The following is an 18,678-nucleotide window of genomic DNA, read 5'->3' on the forward strand; positions in this document are numbered from 1 at the left end:
AATCCCAAAATTTTAAAAATGATGGCATCCTTGGATAAGACAACAACTTCTGTCAAATTTCAATGACTCGGTCCTTTTGCCATGGTAGCAGATTAAGTAACTTATAGAAACATCCATTTCAATGCTTCAGGAAGAAGCCAATGGACGATAAAATGATGGGCGGGTTGACCTTGTGGACTATATCTTTATCTTTCTATCCTTTTTCTTCCTTTTCTTTCCTTTCCTCCACCTCATGATCAAAGCTCTTTATTAGAATACATCTGATCTGTACACATATTACCAACAGTTGATATCTATAGGTGATATCGATTTCTTAAATAACTCTAAAAGAAATTGATGTATTACTTTCCACCTTTATTTTAGGTTTTGTGTACCTAATTTTTATTATCTGATAATTTCAAGTTAAATACTTATACAAATTCTAATGTATAACAATGAGCTTACTTTGTAGATCCTTGTAAACAAACTTCATGTATCTTTATATTATTGAATGTTCAATAAACTTTTTTGACAAGGAGAAAAATGCAAGGTGTTCTCTGAACGGCCAAGTGAACGACCCCCTGTAAGGGTCCCTGATTGGGCGGCTGTTCGCACCATGCTGACTCTGAACCCGCCCCGCTTCTTCTTGGATGGGAGAGTCACCTACCTGCTCTTTGGAGATACTCTGACATATTGTGTCACTGCCTGTTACCTGGAAAAAATGACCATCCAGTCTAGTAGCATTTGAAATGCTTTACTGCCCAACTCAATCACCGGTTCAGTACATCTCTTGTAAACACAGTCACTTTACAGCTTTGCATCCACTAATATGACTCACTGAACATAAGTCTAAAGCTCTGAGCGCTATTCATCCATCGCATGACTTCCAGAACAGTAGTAGCCCTCAAGTGCAGAACACTCACATAAGTCACAAAACCATTGCAGCCATTTTCATAGATGTCAGTCTCTGCCATTGGTGGTTCACACTTGGGTGTTCCCTCCACAAACATGGGGGGCTTCTCCATAGTCTCGGAGGCCATCCTAAACCAAGCCACTGGACCTGCTAGACAAAGGTCAGGGGTGGCAAGGTTTCTCTTTGTGCCCCCAGGCTGTCCTCTCTATCCCCCCCAGGCAGTTCAGCCCCGCAGAGGGCTCTCTCCTCTAGCACAGCTCTACATCTTGCTGAACAGGGGTGTCCTGCTCCCATACCACATCTGCACTGGGCCCCGCCCACAGCTGGCATATAAAGGGGCACTAACTCCACCCACTACATCAGAGGGGAAACAACTAAAGGACACCAAAACCAACACCCCTTTGTTCATTATATCAGCAGGGCAGCCGCTCAGCACAGGACCTGGAAGACATTAGTACAAGTTGACCATTGTAACTGCAATATGAAAATACTGGGAATTCAAATTTAAGCATATTCGTTTGGTTTCACATTCATAAGTCCAATGGATAAATAGAAAAACTGAAGAAATGAATTCTATAAGGATTCAAAGGAATATAAGGATTCTATCTAGAACAATAGGTTGTAGTGTACTTAAAGATGAAACATTACCTCCTGCTTTCCTCGCCCCGGCAACTACATGGCATTAGTTAAGAGCGTATAAAAAAAAGCTCAATACAACATAGAAAATATCGCACTGAATAATGAGGGTAAAAACAAGTGGTAAGGTTAGTATGTTTAGCATCAAAGGAGGTTAGGTAATAGAGTCAGTACTCAGCATAACAACAGGAGTGCAATGACCATTATATCCAGTAGATGGCGATAGTGCTAAAGGAATAGTCCCAAAATCCATAACCAAACTGCTGGATAGCATAGTCATAGAACTTTATGGGGAGCAAAGAATAAAAATTCTTTGCTTTGCTACTATATGGAACCACATCAAATACAGTAACAATCATATCACAATAAATAACAATAAAGCAACCACCAAACATTTAGGCATTATTTCACATGTAGGCATCCAATAATGTCATAAGGACCAAAGTCCTCACAGAAGCAAGAGTCCTGTGAATACTGTTCATCCTTCATTTGTTATTTCAGATCTGGAGGTTTGGCATACGCATTTCACGCATTGAAGTATGTAGCAGAAGGTCATGCCAATCTTCAGATGTGGTGATTGGTGGTGCAGTGGGCAGTTGGTTACTGGAAGTTCAGCACCTCCAGTAACTTTTCCTTTGTGCAGGGGCTTCTTGTAATAAAGACCGGTCATTACTGCTCTCTCTCCTTGTGCACAGTGACTGGTCTTGTCTCCACCCTCCTGTGCTTTTCTACAGGCACCCTGTAGTGGGTAGAGCCTGCTGGGACAGGCACCATGGATATTCAGTAGTGAACAAGTACTGTGGATAAGCAATGAACCATGGACATGCAATAGTGGACACATACAGTAGACATGCCATAGTGGATAGGGGCAGTGCACATTTAATGAAGAACAGTTGTTGTGGACAAGCAATGACGACAGGAACTGTGAATATGGAATAGTGGATAGGGACTGTGAACCTGCAACAGTGAACAGATAATATGGACATGTGTTGGTGGACATGCAATGGTGGATTGGCACTGTGGACATGCAACAGTTACAGGCACTAGTGGATAGGCTCCATGGACATGCAATAGTGGACATGAACCGCAGACATGCAACAACTGACCGGCACTACGAACATTCAATAGTCGACATCCATGGTGCATATCCAGTATTGCATGTCCATTGTACCTATCCACTATTCCATTTCCTATAATGTAGATAGATAATTAGTTCCGACTTCTATTGCATGCAATAACGCATGTGGTCAGAGGTGGGGGGGGCGCCGGAGAGCCTTCGGACAGTACTCGGGGACAGCTCGGCTGAACTTGGAAAGCCTCGGAAACACTCAGGAACTGAGTATTTCCGTGTGTTTTAGAGTGATTCCGAGCATTTCCGAATATCTCCGAACTGTTCCGAGTGTCACTGGCGCCCCCCCCCACCTCTGGCCAAATGCAGTACTGCACACCCCATTAGCTTGAATTCTACTCATTTTGCGAGACAACACTCGCAAACGGAGTCAGAATTAAAAAAAAAAGTTGCTCGTCTTTCAAAACGTTCGTTAAACGCGTTACTTGTTAACCAAGGTTCCACCGTATTCCATTTCTCACGCTGTGCACCTATGGGGTGCACAGTGTGATGGGGTCACATATATGTTTGTGCATGTGTATATATATATATATATATATATATATATATATATATATATATATATATATATATATATATTGTTTACTAATTTCATTTCATGTTCATTATCAGATTTCTGCCATCTTTATTTTTGGTATGGATTGTCCGGCTTGGGTTGGGGTCATCCCTCCCCTGCCCCCCCTTTTGGGCATCTTCTGGAGCCTTACTCATCTCCAGTCTCTCTGGGCACTTGCTATTAAAACTCTTGATGTGACATACCAAGACACCTGCTTCTACATGCTCAGTAGACACTGGCCTTATTCAATGTATTGATTGCTTGCCTGTATATCGATTTTGTATAACTATTTGTATACATATACTCTTTACTTATTGTTTTTTTTTGCCTTATATACTGTAGATATCATAGATATTCACACCACTTTCTCCTGATGAAGAGGAATAACGCATAACCTCGAAACGCGTTGAGTATCACTCTGTTTAAATTGTACAAGAGTGAAGTAAACTAGTGGTTTTGATTTCATGAAGAATAATATGTTACACAATTTTTATGTATCTTTTTAATCTGTAATCCGTTTGATATAGTCAATGCTGCGTCTATACTTTTATATTTTGTAACAATAAACATATATTTTATACTTATTTTGCATACGCCTTTTTTGAAGTCATTGCCCTTTAAAGTCCCACCAGAGGGTTTCTTTTTGTTTCTGTGTTCCATATTAGGGATGTTGGCAATTTCTCCTATACCCTACTAGAATTGAATTATTCTATATACATTATACTACGGCTGCAACAATACTTAAACACTTGACTTTCGGAAGATTTACCCCCCCCCCCCCCCCCCCCTTCATGACCAGGTCATTTTCTGCTATACGGCACTGTGTTACTTTAACTGACAATTGCACGAGCGTGTGACGATGTACCCAAATAAAATTGATGTCCTTTTTTACCACAAATAGAGCTTTCTTTTTGGTGGTATTTGATCACCTCTGCGGTTTTTATTTTTTGCGCTATAAACAAAAAACACTGACAATTTAAAAAAAAAAAAAAGTTTTGCTTTTTGCTATAAAAACACATCCAATAAAAAAAAAAAAATCTAATTTCTTCATCAATTTAGGCCAATATGTATTCTGCCACATATTTTTGGTAAAAAAAAACCCCATTAAGTGTATATTGATTGGTTTGCGCAAAAGTTATAGCGTCTACAAACTATGGGATATATTTGTGGAATTTAAATGTTCTATTTTTTTACTAGTAATGGTGGCGATCAGCGACTTATAGTGGGACTGCAATATTGTGGCGGACAAATCGAACACTGACACGTTTTAGGGATCAATGACACCAATACATTGATCAGTTCTAAAAATATACACTGTACTAATGACACTGTCTGGGAAGGGGTTAAACATCAGGGGCGATCAAAGGGATTACTCTGTGCCTAACAATGTTTTTTCTCACTGTGGGGGGAAGGAGCTTTTAGTATAGGAAAGCAATGATCTATCTTCCTGCTTTAAAGGAACACAGGATCAATGCCTTACCTAATGACAGAACGACAATCTGCCTTGTTAACATATGGAGATTGCCGCTCTGGCTCTCTGCCTAACAATCGGCGGGTGTCGGCGGACATCGAGTCCGCGGTACTCGCTTATCAGCTCTGTGTCTAATCACAGCGGGAGTGGGTCATCAGCGGGAAGTATGCACACCCCAGAGCCGGAAGTGCAGGATCACTTACTAGGTACTTGATCCTGCGCAGGAGAGCCACCTTGCCATCGTACATATACAGTATACGGTTGACAAGCGGTTGAAGAAAGTGTCAATCCAAAATTTCATAGTCCTGGTATGTTTCTGCTGTACCATGTACTTGTATGAAAAAGCATAGGTGTGCGCAGCCTCTTGCATTAGGGTGTGCACCCCAAAGCTCAAATACATATGCATGTGTATATGTACTGATGGTGTCAGTAGGGCAGTGGACAGTGCCATTTTGTTCATTTTCTTTTCCCAAAATTTTTGGGCTTGTGTAACATTTTTTTTTTTGGGGGGGGGGGGGGTGTGAAATATCAGTGGTCTAAACAGGGGGGAATATGCAGCACACAAGGCAATTAGGGTGTGCCCAGGCACACCTGCCACACCCTGTGCGCACGCCTATGTGAAAAAGGTATCTTGTTCTCTTTGTATTTCTTCCTTTGTGGGAAATCTCGGGTGTTCCTGCCAGTCCCCCTGCTTTCCTGTTAAAAACTGACCACACTAGGCAGGAGAACACACTGGGGGAGATTTACTAAAACTGGAGCACTCAGAATCTGGTGCAGCTGGGCATGGTAACCAATCAGCTTCTAACTTCAGCTTGTTCGATCAAGCTTTGACAATAAAACCTGGAAGCTGATTGGTTACCATGCACAGCTGCACTAGATTCTGTGTGCACCAGTTTTAGTAAATCTCTCCCACTGTGGTCAGTTCTGTAGCTTTGCTGGTGTATTCTCCTCCAATGCTCAATCTTGTCCTGACATCCCCCCCCCCCCATTGGAGTACAGTGACCTCATGTTCAAGAAACCAGTGGTGAGATGATTTGAGCTTTGTGATATGGTGCATTATCCTGCTGGAAGGAACCATCAGAAGATGAGTACACTGTAGTCATAAAGGGATGGACATGGTCAGCAACAATACTCAGGTAGGTCGTGGTGTTTAAACGATGCTCAATTGGTACTAAGGGGCCCAAAGTGTGCCAAGAAATTATCCTCCACACCATTACACCACCACCAGTCTGAACCATTGATACAAGGCAGATTGGATCCATGCTTTCATGTTGTCTATGCCAAATTCTGACCCTCCCATCTGAATGTTGCAGCTGAAATTTAGACTCATCAGACCAGGCAACATTTTTCCAATCTTCTATTGTCCAATTCTGCTGATTCTGTGCGAATTGTAGCCTCAGCTTCCTGTTCTTTGCCGACTGTAGCCCATCTGCTTCAAGGTTTCGATGTGCTGTGCATTGAGAGATGGTATTCTGCATACCTTGGCCTTTCTATCATCTGAAACCAATCTGCCTAGTCTCCTCTGACCTCAACAAGGCATTTTCATCCACACAACGGCCGCTCACTGGGATATTTTCTCTTGTTCAGACCATTCTCTGTAAAAGAGAGGTAAACGAGCAATCCTGGACAGCCGCACTCAAAAGTAATCTTCGATCTTTATTTAAGTATAATCATAAAAATACATGCCACAGCATCACAAAGCAGGAAAGCTGACGCGTTTCACACTGTAGTCAGTGCTTAATCATGCTATGAGAAACGGGTGAAACGCGTCAGCTTTCCTGCTTTGTGATGCTGTGGCATGTATTTTTATGATTATACTTAGATAAAGATCGAAGATTACTTTTGAGTGCGGCTGTCCAGGATTTCTCGTTCACCTCTCAATTACCAGCATTGCCTGCACTTGTTACTTCCAGCATGGAGAAAATGTTTGTTCCTCACAGACCTCTTTCAGAGCGGTGATATTTTTCTTTCTCATTCTCTGTAAACCCTAGAGATGGTTTTGCGTAAAAATCAAAAAAATCAGTTTTTGAAATACTCAGACCAGGCTGTCTAGCACCAACAACCATGCCACCTTCAAAGTCACTTACACCCACTTTCTGGTGCTCGGTTTGCAAGTCGTCTTCATTGAGTCTAGATGCACTGAGTTGGTGCTATGTGATTAGCAATTTGTGTTACCAAGCAAGTATTCAAAGGTTTACCCAGCTGCACAAGAGCAATAGCTGCAGGCAAAGTGCTACTAGACAAAGCGACAGACGTTATTTTGGACAATGATTTCAATGTAATGGTCCCACATTCTGTGCAGGAATTATTGCAAACAGTTCAAACAAAACATTTGTCTAGTGTAAGGTTCACAAAATATGGATTTGCATCTTTATTAACCACTTCCCTACCAGGCCAATTCTGACATTTCTCTCCTACATGTAAAAAAATCATCATTTTTTTGCTAGAAAATTACATAGACCCCCCAAACATTATATATATGTTTTTTTAGCAAAGACCCTAGAGAATACAATGGCGGTTGTTGCAACTTTTTTATCTCACACGGTATTTGCGCAGGAATTTTTCGAACCCGTTTTTTTGGGGAAAAAAACAGTTTTGTGTTTTAAAAAAAAAACAAAACAGTAAAGTTAGCCCAATGTTTTTGCATATTGTGAAAGATGAAGTTACACCGAGTAAATAGATACCTAACATGTCACGCTTCAAAATTGCACACGCTCGTGGAATGGCGCCAATGTTCGGTACTTAAAAATCCCCATAGGCGACGCTTGAAATTTTTTTACTGGTTACATGTTTTGAGTTACAGAGGAGGTCTAGGGCCAAAATTATTGCTCTCGCTCCAATGTTCGTGGTGATACCTCACATGTATGGTTTGAACACCGTTTTCATATGTGGGCGGGACTTACGTATGCGTTCGCTTCTGCGTGCGAGCACACGGGGACAGCGGCGCTTTAAAAATTTTTTTTTTTATTGATAATTATATTTTGTTTTTTTTTTATTTTGACACTTTTTTGAAAAAAAAAAATTTTTGATCACTTTTATTCCTATTACAAGGAATGTAAACATCCCTTGTAATAGGAATATGACATGACAGGTGCTCTTAATAGTGAGATATGGGGTCAATAAGACCTCATATCTCACCACTAGGCTGGGAAGCCTGAAATAAAAAAAAAAAAAAAAAAAAACGATCACCGCTTTTCAGCCGAAGCAGCGCCGTTTTTTTGAATGGAGAGGCCGGGCGTGACGTCATAACATCGCGCCCAGGCCTCCGATGATCATAGAGACTCCGGCGACCATCTGGTCCGCCGGAAATCTCTATGATCTACATCCGGCGCCGGCGGATCTACTCTCCGCCTCACCGATCGTAACGGTGAGTCGGAGCAAGCACCAGAGGGTGGCGGGAGGGGGGGGGGCGTCCCCTCTCGCCTCCCATAGGAACGATCAAGCAGTGGAACGGCCGCTATGATCGTTCCTATGGTGTAGAGATTCGCCGGCTGAAACCGGCAATATCTGAATGATGTCTGTAACTACAGGCATCATTCAGATATACCCGCCCAAGGCCCAGGACGTCATATGACGGTGGGCGGGCAGGAAGATACATATCCACCAATGAAAAGGTGTACAAATAAATTCATGCACCCTATTGTCTGTATTGGAGGGGGCTGGAGACAAAGAAAAGCCACGTGTTAAATGGATGATGTAGGGATCAGCTGCTGTGACACACTCCTTGAAGACTCCCACTCCTTGAACACCTACATTTTTGGGTTTTTTTTTTTTTAGATGGATCCCAGTTTTTTTTTTTTTTTTTTTTTTTTTACTGAGGATGGTGAGACTCTGGATCCTTATGTCTCAGCTCAAGTAGCAAAGCTCCCATCCTTATGCCCCGTACACACGATCCGAAAATCTGACAACAGATCGTCCGACTTTTTTCACTTACTAGTCGCAAGTAGAAATTGAATAGATTACTATTTTCGTACGACAGAAAAAAAAAAAAACAAAAAAAAACAGAAGTGATGTCATATGTTGTAGTGAATTTGTATTGTATTTTCGAATGACAACTGTACTGACTACACGGAAATCGTAAGATCTGGTATCCTACAAGGAAAATTTTCGTACTTGTCCGATCGAATAATATCGGATAAACTGTCGTGATCGGCTCTTAAAAGCTCTGTACTAATGATCCGATTATCGTACGATCGCGTCGAAAGCGGTATTTTTCTTTTTTTTTTGCAAAATCTTTTTTTATTGAGTTTTTTTATTGATATACAAAATTAGCCCACGCAGAGGCAGATCCTATGATGCGGCAACAGACCGCAACAGGGCACAACATATAACATAAACAAACTGATTTATACTATAGTCCCAATATGGGGAGAGGTTAAGTTCAGGAGAAGCTGTGCTCAAGATGGTATTGACAGGATAATGCAACATGAGAATAATTGGATCAATATACTAACAGACTAGAGACAAATTGTTTATCTAGGAATTGGCTACTGCATCTGCTGCCGTGGTATGATCATCTAACCAACAGGTCCATACCTTTTCAAATTTTTGTGGGCAACCTCTGCCCGAGTAGATGGCTTTATAAAGGGGTAAACTGGTATTTACTAGGCTTTTCCAGAACCTGACAGAAGGGGGAGATGATTGTTTCCAGTTCATCGTAATTGCCTTACGAGCATAGTATTATAGCAGGGATATGAGTATTTTCCTGGCTCTAAGCATTGACATTTGTTCCACCAGCCCCAGCAGGCAATATTTAGGATCAAAAGGAATACAAGTTTTAGTGACCTTAGCAATCACCTGGAGTACTTCTTTCCAATAGTGTTCGATTGCTAGGCAAACCCAGGAAATGTGGAAAAAGCCCCCGGTTGGGAGGAGCAACGCCAGCATGCCGGAGAATGCGCCGGCGACATCTGGTGCAGCCTATGGGGCATGTAGTGGGTTCTATGCACAATTTTGTATTGGACCAATTTGCCCCTTGCTGAGACCAGAGGGGAGAAGGGAAAGTCCCAAATCTCCCTCCAGTCATCCTCGTCCAGCTCCGGTATGTCCCCTGCCCATTTCCTGCGGAGGGAGGACAACTCGGGGCTGGCAGCAACCAGCAGGGACTCATAGAGCTGAGACGTGGGTTTCTCCAGGTCTTCCACCCGAAGGGTAGATTCGAGCTCCAAATATGCCAGCACAACTGGTTGGCCTAAGAACTGACACCTGTAGGCGTGAGCAATTTACCTGAAATGGGCCCGTGCGGGTACATTAAATTTGGTGCATAGAACATGAAAGGGGGTGAGCTCTCTATTGGTGATAACATGCTCAAGGGTCAGTATTTTGTATTTGGTCCAGGCCTGTGGATCTGGGATGGTATTGAACTGTGATAGGTTAGGGTTCAGCCACAGGGGGGTGTGAGGAGACCAGGAGTTCGGCTGGGGTGCCCTCAGCGCCTCACCCGCCCTCCATGCCTGCATAGAAGGGGTGAGATGATGAGGCGTTTTAGGCCCCCTGTATAGCAAACCCTTCAAGGCCTCCAGAGACCCCACTATAGCCGCCTCCAGCACCGTCGTGGTTAGGTCTGGCTGCAACCACCAATGAGCGGTCACAAGCTGAGTGGCCAAGAAATACTTGTGGCAATCAGGGAGAGCCAAGCCCCCACTATCCACAGGCCTGGTCAGAGTGATGTATTTGAATCTAGGTGGCTTAGATCCCCAAATAAAGGAGAGGAAGAGTTGTTTAAGGGAATTAAAGAAGGTTTTGGTCAGCCATTGTGGGAAGTTCCGAATTATGTAGTTTAGGGAGGACTTTTATTTTTAGAAGATTGATGCGTCCAATGAGGGAAAGGGGAAGATTGCTCCACGCTTTCAGTTTGATTTTGATTGCTGCCAAGACAGTGTCAAGATTGAGCCGCACAAAGTCCCTACTTCCTCTTGAGATGATAATACCTAAATAGGTAAACTGATCAACCCACTGGAGTGGGAGAGAGGAGGGCGAAGAGGACCTGGCCCCCTCATCCACCTGAAATAGCTGAGACTTGTGCCAGTTCACTCTCAGTCCCGTGAAGGTGGAGAAGGCATCCATGACACCGAGTGCGCCCCACAGAGAGTCACCAGCGTCGTTCAAAAACTGGTCGAAAGCGGTATTTTTCAATCGTGGGTACGGGCCATTAGGCTGGGTTCACACTGATGCAAATTGGATGCATCCAATCCGCATGACAGGAGACTTTAACCGTCTCTCAATGGAACCAGTTTACAGCTCCGGGCGGCTGCAGTCAGCACTGGAAAAGGGTCCTGTGGTTCCTTTTCAGGTGAGAATTTAGGCAAAAATTCTGACCTGATTTGCACCTGAATTGGTGAACAGGGACACACCGGACCCCCTGCTGTGAGAACCCATCCTTAGGAAAAGCCTGTGCGCTATCAAACAGTATACATTTATATTGATAGTAGATGTGCATACCTCCCAACTTTTTGGAATGGAAACGAGGGACACTTGTTAGCAAAAGTATGTAGGCATAGGACACACCCCCTTTATAGGAGAATTATACAAAAAAACGTATTAGTTAAACCCACAAGTGCTTTTTTTTTTAACACTACTATTCCTTTATATTGGCTTTTAGAATTTACAAATGCAGAAATGTAGAATTCTGATGAAAGGTTTAGCACTGAGAAACACTTTTTGAAAGATAAATAGTTAATTTTATATACAACTATATAGATCAGACCAAAATGTGGGACAAAATGAGGAGGGACAGAGGGATATTGTTCATAATCAAGGACAGTCCCTCAAAATCAGAGACAGTTGGAAGCTATGGATGTGCTTTATGGGTGGTGCGTCATTTTGGTTCCATTTAGAAGCCTAGAAGTTTTCAAGCTTCAGCAGGTAAATCAATCAAGCATACTTAAGCCTCGTACACACGATCGGATTTTACGCAGACAAAACCTCTGACTTTTGTCCGAAGGCGTGTGCCTGGATTTTGTCTTGCATACAAACGGCAAGGAATTGTTGGCCAACAAACAGGAACATAGTGACGTACTACGTGGTTTTTAAGCTCTTTAGCGCCACCCTTTGGGCTCCTTCTGCTAATTTCGTGTTAGTTGAAGTTTGGTGAGTGTTGATTCGCGCTTTTCATTTCACGCTTTTCATTTAGCGGTTTTCAGTTCACGCTTTTCAGTTCGTTTCTGAACGGCCGTTCGTCAACCAGCCATGTTGCGGAATCGGAGGAGATAACGTGTTATTTATTATCGGCCTTGGAGTTATTGCTTTGACCCAAGTCCAGTCCAGGAACAGGAGGAGGAGGAGTTCTTGGACAAAAATTGGTTTCTTTATTAATCGTGACCAATTATGTCATATGCCTTTGCTGCGGGAGCTCCAGGAGAATAATCCAAAGATTTTCAGAATTATCTCCGGATGACGGACCCCTGCTTTCACCAACTCTTGGCATTGCTGACCCCCTATATTAAGAAGTGGGACACATGCATGGGGCTTTTATTTTATTTTTTGGTTGAATAATAATCATTTGATTTGGTATATTTACTATATTTTTGGATGCATAGAATGCACTTTTTGGTTAAGTTCTATTGGCAGATAGCATATCTAATTTTATTTGTTTTCTTTTTTAATGCACAATAAAAAAATTGTGTAGAATAATACTTGGCTATGTGTTTTACTTCAGATGACAGTTCGGGAGTAGGCAGTTACATTTAAAAAAATACAATGTAAAATTGAAAAGGGACACCAACATAGTTGTATCTTTGATCATAAAAACTGCTGATAATGGTGTTGTGGTAAAAAAAAAAAAAAAAATATCATAATATTATTCTTGATATCAGTAGAAAAAAAAGCCTTTGAAAATTTGTTTGCAATAACTCCATCAGTATCACCAGCAAAGCAGCATCCCATTAAAGAAGAAGAGAATTGTGCGCTGCCTTTGGAGATTTCATAATTTGCCACGTCACGAATGTTAATTCTCCATTATGAACGCTACTTTACAAGACCGACCGCTTCTGGCTCGTCCTTGCTTCCGAACATGCGTGTTTGTACTTTGGACTTTTGTCCGACGGACTTGTGTACACACGCTCGGAAAATCCGACAACGGACATTTGTCCGAGGAAAATTTTAAAGCCTGCCATCCAACATTTGTCTGCGGAAAATCCGACAATTGTGCGATGGAGCGTACAAACGGTCGGATTTTCCACCAACAGCCTGTCATCACACATTTCCCGTCGGAAAAACCATCGGCTTTAGTTAGTTGATTTGTTGTCTTCAGCCCTCCAGCTTCTTGCTGAAGTAGTCATAATAAAAGAGGAGCTCCAGGCTCCCCCCCCTAAAAAAATGTAAAGTCGGCAACTACAGTATTTGTAGCGGGTGACTTTTCACTTTCAAAAGATTTTTATTGAAAACATTTTTTTAAGTACAAAACATAGCGTTACATGACTTTTTGTATTTTCCAAGATCTTAGAATAGCTACTGACTTTTTATACAAGAACACTTATCTGTCCAGAGATCCAGCAATGTCCACACCCAAGCCGATTCTTCAATCGACTTCAGGTGAAGGAGCCTGCTTCATAAGGGAAACAGGCAGTGCAACCGGTTACCTACCGCACATGCGCAAGTCGCACTGCACTTTGTAAATGGATCCGTAGTCTTCTGGGACCTTTGATGTGTCCCAGAAGGCTGAGGAGGAAGGAGGGGGATGAATTTCTCTTCACTTCCTGTCCCATAGCCAAAACAGGGAGTGGGAGGAAATCCCTGCATATTAAGGGAATCTCTTGCACCCCCCCCCCCCCCCCCAGGTCATCAGAACTAGTGTCCTCATTAGAAGATTTCCCCTTTATTACTATTCTGAGGACAGCTCGGAATTTGGGATTTTCTCAATCTCATTAACAGGGGCACAGACTGCAATAAAAACCCAACAGGGGCTCTAACCCCTCTTCACTCTATCCACAAAAAAAAGTTTTGCTTTTAGTTTCACTTTAATGCATACCTTCAGAGGTCTGGAAGTCCATGCCCTTGATGATGAGCCAGGGCTGTTTTGGCAACAAAAGGTCTACTTAATATTAGATGGGTGGTCATGTTGTGGCTGGGGGGGGGTCTCAATGTTATGGCAGATCAGTGGACATAAGTCAATTGACGCACAATTGACAAAACTCTACATCTGTTCCTTACTGCATTCGTTATTATTAAAGTGCTTCCAAAGGCTTTTTTCCTCTAAGATAACAAACTTACCCTACAACTGTATTGCAGTGTGGCCCTGAACCTCCTCTTCTGGGGTCCCCCGCTGGTGCTCTTGGCTCCTCCTCTTCTGTGTGCCACACCTGTGAGCTCGCTCCCAATCCAGGCTGTGTGCCTCTATAGACTCGCTCACTCATAGGCTGGATTGCGATAGGACTCAGGTAAGTATAAATGGAGAGGGACAAAAACTGGGGCATTATTTAACCTTAAAGGGGTTGTAAAGGCATCTGTGCATTAAGATAAAAAAAACCTTCTGTGTGCAGCAGCCCCCCCCCAATACTTACCTGAACCCCCTCTCTATCCAGCAATGTCCACGAGTCCCTCGGCTGTCTGGGATTCTCCCTCCTGATTGGCTGAGACACAGCAGATGTGCCATTGGCTCTCGCTGCCATCAATCAGTCAGTTAGCCAATCAGGAGAGAGGGGGGCAGGGCTGAACCACAGCTCCGTGTCTGAATGGAGACGTGGAGCTGCAGCTCGGCTCGGGTGCCCCCATAGCAAGCAGTGGGGGCACTTGACAGGAGGGAGGGGCCAGGAGAGCTGAAGAGGGACCAGAGAAGAGGAGGATCCAGGCTGCTCTACGCAAACCCACCGCAAACCCACTGCAGTATAACAAGTTTGTTATTTATTTATTTGAACGAGAATTTACAATCACTTTAATGCTGGGAATTCATTAAGGTAAAAAGGTCTATCCTTTAGAACCGCTTTAATTTGGAACCACTGATCACTATGAGAATAGGAGCTGCCCATCTATAACATTTCAAGACTTCCATGGTGTATATCTTCCAAGTGCCCGTCCTCTAAATCAGTGTTTGTCAACCTTTTTTTTTAGTCAAGGGACCCTTTAAAATTCTGCATAATCTCAAGGCACCTCATTCTAAAATGTAAAAAACCAAAAAAAAAAAATAAATAAAATAAAAAGAAACAAATAGATTTACATAACACAGAAACAGTCACACATGTAGAACACACAATGTTAGAATGATTTATTCTTTTAAAACAAATTAGCACATGGTACTGACTAGTATTCTAATGTTCCACTTTTCCTTCACTCAGCTGTCACCATAGTGCTGATGGAGAGGGACAGGGGAGGGGCAAACCAAGCATGCTGTTCAGGAACACAACACCCTCCTCATCAACTGATAACGTCATTGGATTGTAGAACGCCATCGGCTAGAAGGTTGTAAAAAGTGCACAAAGAAAACCTGCGGCTCCGTGTAACTAAAAGGCAGACTTCATCCACCTGCTGATTTGGATAAACGTTTAGGCATTTTGCCAAGACACCCCGGTTGAAAAAGTCTGCTCTATATCATGCCCACAGTGCATATACCCCAGTACCTGTCCTCCATAGCATGCCCACAGTGCATGTACCCCAGTACCTGTCCTCCATAGCATGCCCACAGTGCATGTACCCCAGTACCTCTATAGCATGTCCACAGTGAACATCCACCATTGCCTGTCCACCACAGCATGCCCACAGTGTATATCCTCCATTGCCTGTCCTCTATAGCATGCCCACAGTGCACATCCTCCATTGCCTGTCCACTACAGCATGCCCACAGTGTATATTCTCCATTGTCTGACCTCTATAGCATGCCCACAGTGCACATCCACCATTGTCTTTCCTTGGTAGCATGCCCACAATGTACATCCACCACTGTCTGTCCACTATAGCATGCCCACAGTGCATATCCTCCATTGCCTGTCCTCTATAGCATGCCCACAGTGTATATTCTCCATTGTCTGTCCTCTGTAGCATGCCCACAATGCACATCCACCATTGTCTGTCCTCTGTAGCATGCCCACAGTGCATATCCTCCATTGCCTGTCCACTATGCATGCCCACAGTGCATATTCTCCATTGCCTGCCCTCTATAGCATGCCCACAGTGCACATCCACCATTGTCTGTCCACTATAGCATGCTCACAGTGCACATCCTCCATTGCCTGTCCTCTGTAGCATGCCCACAGTGCATATCCTCCATTGCCTGTCCTCTGTATCATGCCCACAGTGCATACCCACCATTGTCTTTCCTCGGTAGCATGCCCACAATGCACATCCACCACTGTCTGTCCACTATAGCATGCCCACAGTGCATATCCTCCATTGCCTGTCCTCTATAGCATGCCCACAGTGTATATTCTCCATTGCCTGCCCTCTATAGCATGCCCACAGTGCACATCCACCATTGTCTGTCCTCTGTAGCATGCCCACAGTGCATATACTCCATAGCATGCCCACAGTGCAAATTCTCCATTGCCTGCCCTCTATAGCATGCCCACAATGCACATCCACCATTGTCTGTCCACTATAGCATGCTCACAGTGCACATCCTCCATTGCCTGTCCTCTGTAGCATACCCACCATTGTCTTTCCTCGGTAGCATGCCCACAGTGCACATCCACCATTGTCTTTCCTCAGTAGCATGCCCACAATGCACATCCACCATTGTCTGTCCACTATAGCATGCCCACAGTGCATATCCTCCATTGCCTGTCCACTATAGCATGCCCACAGTGCATATCCTCCATTGTCTGTCCTCTGTAGCATGCCCACAGTGCACATCCTCCATTGCCTGTCCTCTGTAGCATGCCCACAGTGCATATCCTCCATTGCCTGTCCTCTGTAGCATGCCCACAGTGCACATCCACCATTGTCTGTCCTCTGGAGCATGCCCACAGTGCAGATGCTCCATTGCTTGTCCTCTGTAGCATGCCCGCAGTACATATCCTCCTTTGCCTGTCCACTTTCGCATGCCCACAGTGCACATCCACCATTGTCTGTCCTCTGGAGCATGCCCACAATGCACATCCACCACTGTCTGTCCACTATAGCATGCCCACAGTGCACATCCTCCATTGCTTGTCCTCTGTAGCATGCCCACAGTGTATATCCTCCATTGCCTGTCCACTATAGCATGCCCACAGTGCACATCCACCACTGTCTGTCCTCTATAGCATGTATACAGTGCATATCCTCCATTGCCTGTCCACTATAGCATGCCCAAAGTGTATATCCTTCATTGTCTGCCATCTGTAGCATGCCCACAATGCACATCCACCACTGTCTGTCCACTATAGCATGCCCACAGTGCACATACTCCATTGCCTTTCCTCTTTAGCATGCCCACAGTGCATATCCTCCATTGCCTGTCCACTATAACATGCCCACGGTGCATATCCACCATTGTCTGTCCACTATAGCATGCCCACAGTGCACATACTCCATTGCCTTTCCTCTTTAGCATGCCCACAGTGCATATCCTCCATTGCCTGTCCACTATAGCATGCCCACGGTGCATATCCACCATTGTCTGTCCACTATAGCATGCCCACAGTGCACATACTCCATTGCTTTTCCTCTGTAGCATGCCCACAATGCACATCCACCATTGTCTGTCCACTATAGCATGCCCACAGTGCACATACACCATTGTCTGTCCTCTGTAGCATGCCCACAATGCACATCCACCATTGTCTGTCCACTATAGCATGCTCACAGTGCACATCCTCCATTGCCTGTCCTCTGTAGCATGCCTACAGTGCATATCCACCATTGTCTGTCCTCTGTAGCATGCCCACAGTGCATATCCTCCATTGCCTGTCCACTACAGCATGCCCACAGTGCAAATTCTCCATTGCCTGCCCTCTATAGCATGCCCACAGTGCACATCCACCATTGTCTGTCCTCTGTAGCATGCCCACAGTGCATATCCTCCATTGCCTGTCCACTACAGCATGCCCACAGTGCAAATTCTCCATTGCCTGCCCTCTATAGCATGCCCACAGTGCACATCCACCATTGTCTGTCCTCTGTAGCATGCCCACAGTGCATATCCTCCATTGCCTGTCCACTACAGCATGCCCACAGTGCAAATTCTCCATTGCCTGTCCTCTGTAGCATGCCCACAATGCACATCCACCATTGTCTTTCCTCGGTAGCATGCCCACAGTGCACATCCACCATTGTCTTTCCTCAGTAGCATGCCCACAATGCACATCCACCATTGTCTGTCCACTATAGCATGCCCACAGTGCATATCCTCCATTGCCTGTCAACTATAGCATGCCCACAGTGCACATCCTCCATTGTCTGTCCTCTGTAGCATGCCCACAATGCACATCCACCACTCTCTGTCCACTATAGCATGCCCACAGTGCACATCCTCCATTGCCTGTCCTCTGTAGCATGCCCACAGTGCATATCCTCCATTGCCTGTCCTCTGTAGCATGCCCACAATGCACAACCACCATTGTCTGGCCTCTGGAGCATGCCCACAGTGCAGATGCTCCATTGCTTGTCCTCTGTAGCATGCCCGCAGTACATATCCTCCATTGCCTGTCCACTTTCGCATGCCCACAGTGCACATCCACCACTGTCTGTCCACTATAGCATGCCCACAGTGCACATCCTCCATTGCTTGTCCTCTGTAGCATGCCCACAGTGTATATCCTCCATTGCCTGTCCACTATAGCATGCCCACAGTGCACATCCACCACTGTCTGTCCTCTATAGCATGTATACAGTGCATATCCTCCATTGCCTGTCCACTATAGCATGCCCACGGTGCATATCCACCATTGTCTGTCCACTATAGCATGCCCACAGTGCACATACTCCATTGCTTTTCCTCTGTAGCATGCCCACAATGCACATCCACCACTGTCTGTCCACTATAGCATGCCCACAGTGCACATACTCCATTGCCTTTCCTCTTTAGCATGCCCACAGTGCACATACTCCATTGCCTTTCCTCTTTAGCATGCCCACAGTGCATA

This window comes from Aquarana catesbeiana, linkage group LG11 (assembly GCF_042186555.1).
Source record: "Aquarana catesbeiana isolate 2022-GZ linkage group LG11, ASM4218655v1, whole genome shotgun sequence".
NCBI classification, from domain to species: Eukaryota; Metazoa; Chordata; class Amphibia; order Anura; family Ranidae; genus Aquarana; species Aquarana catesbeiana.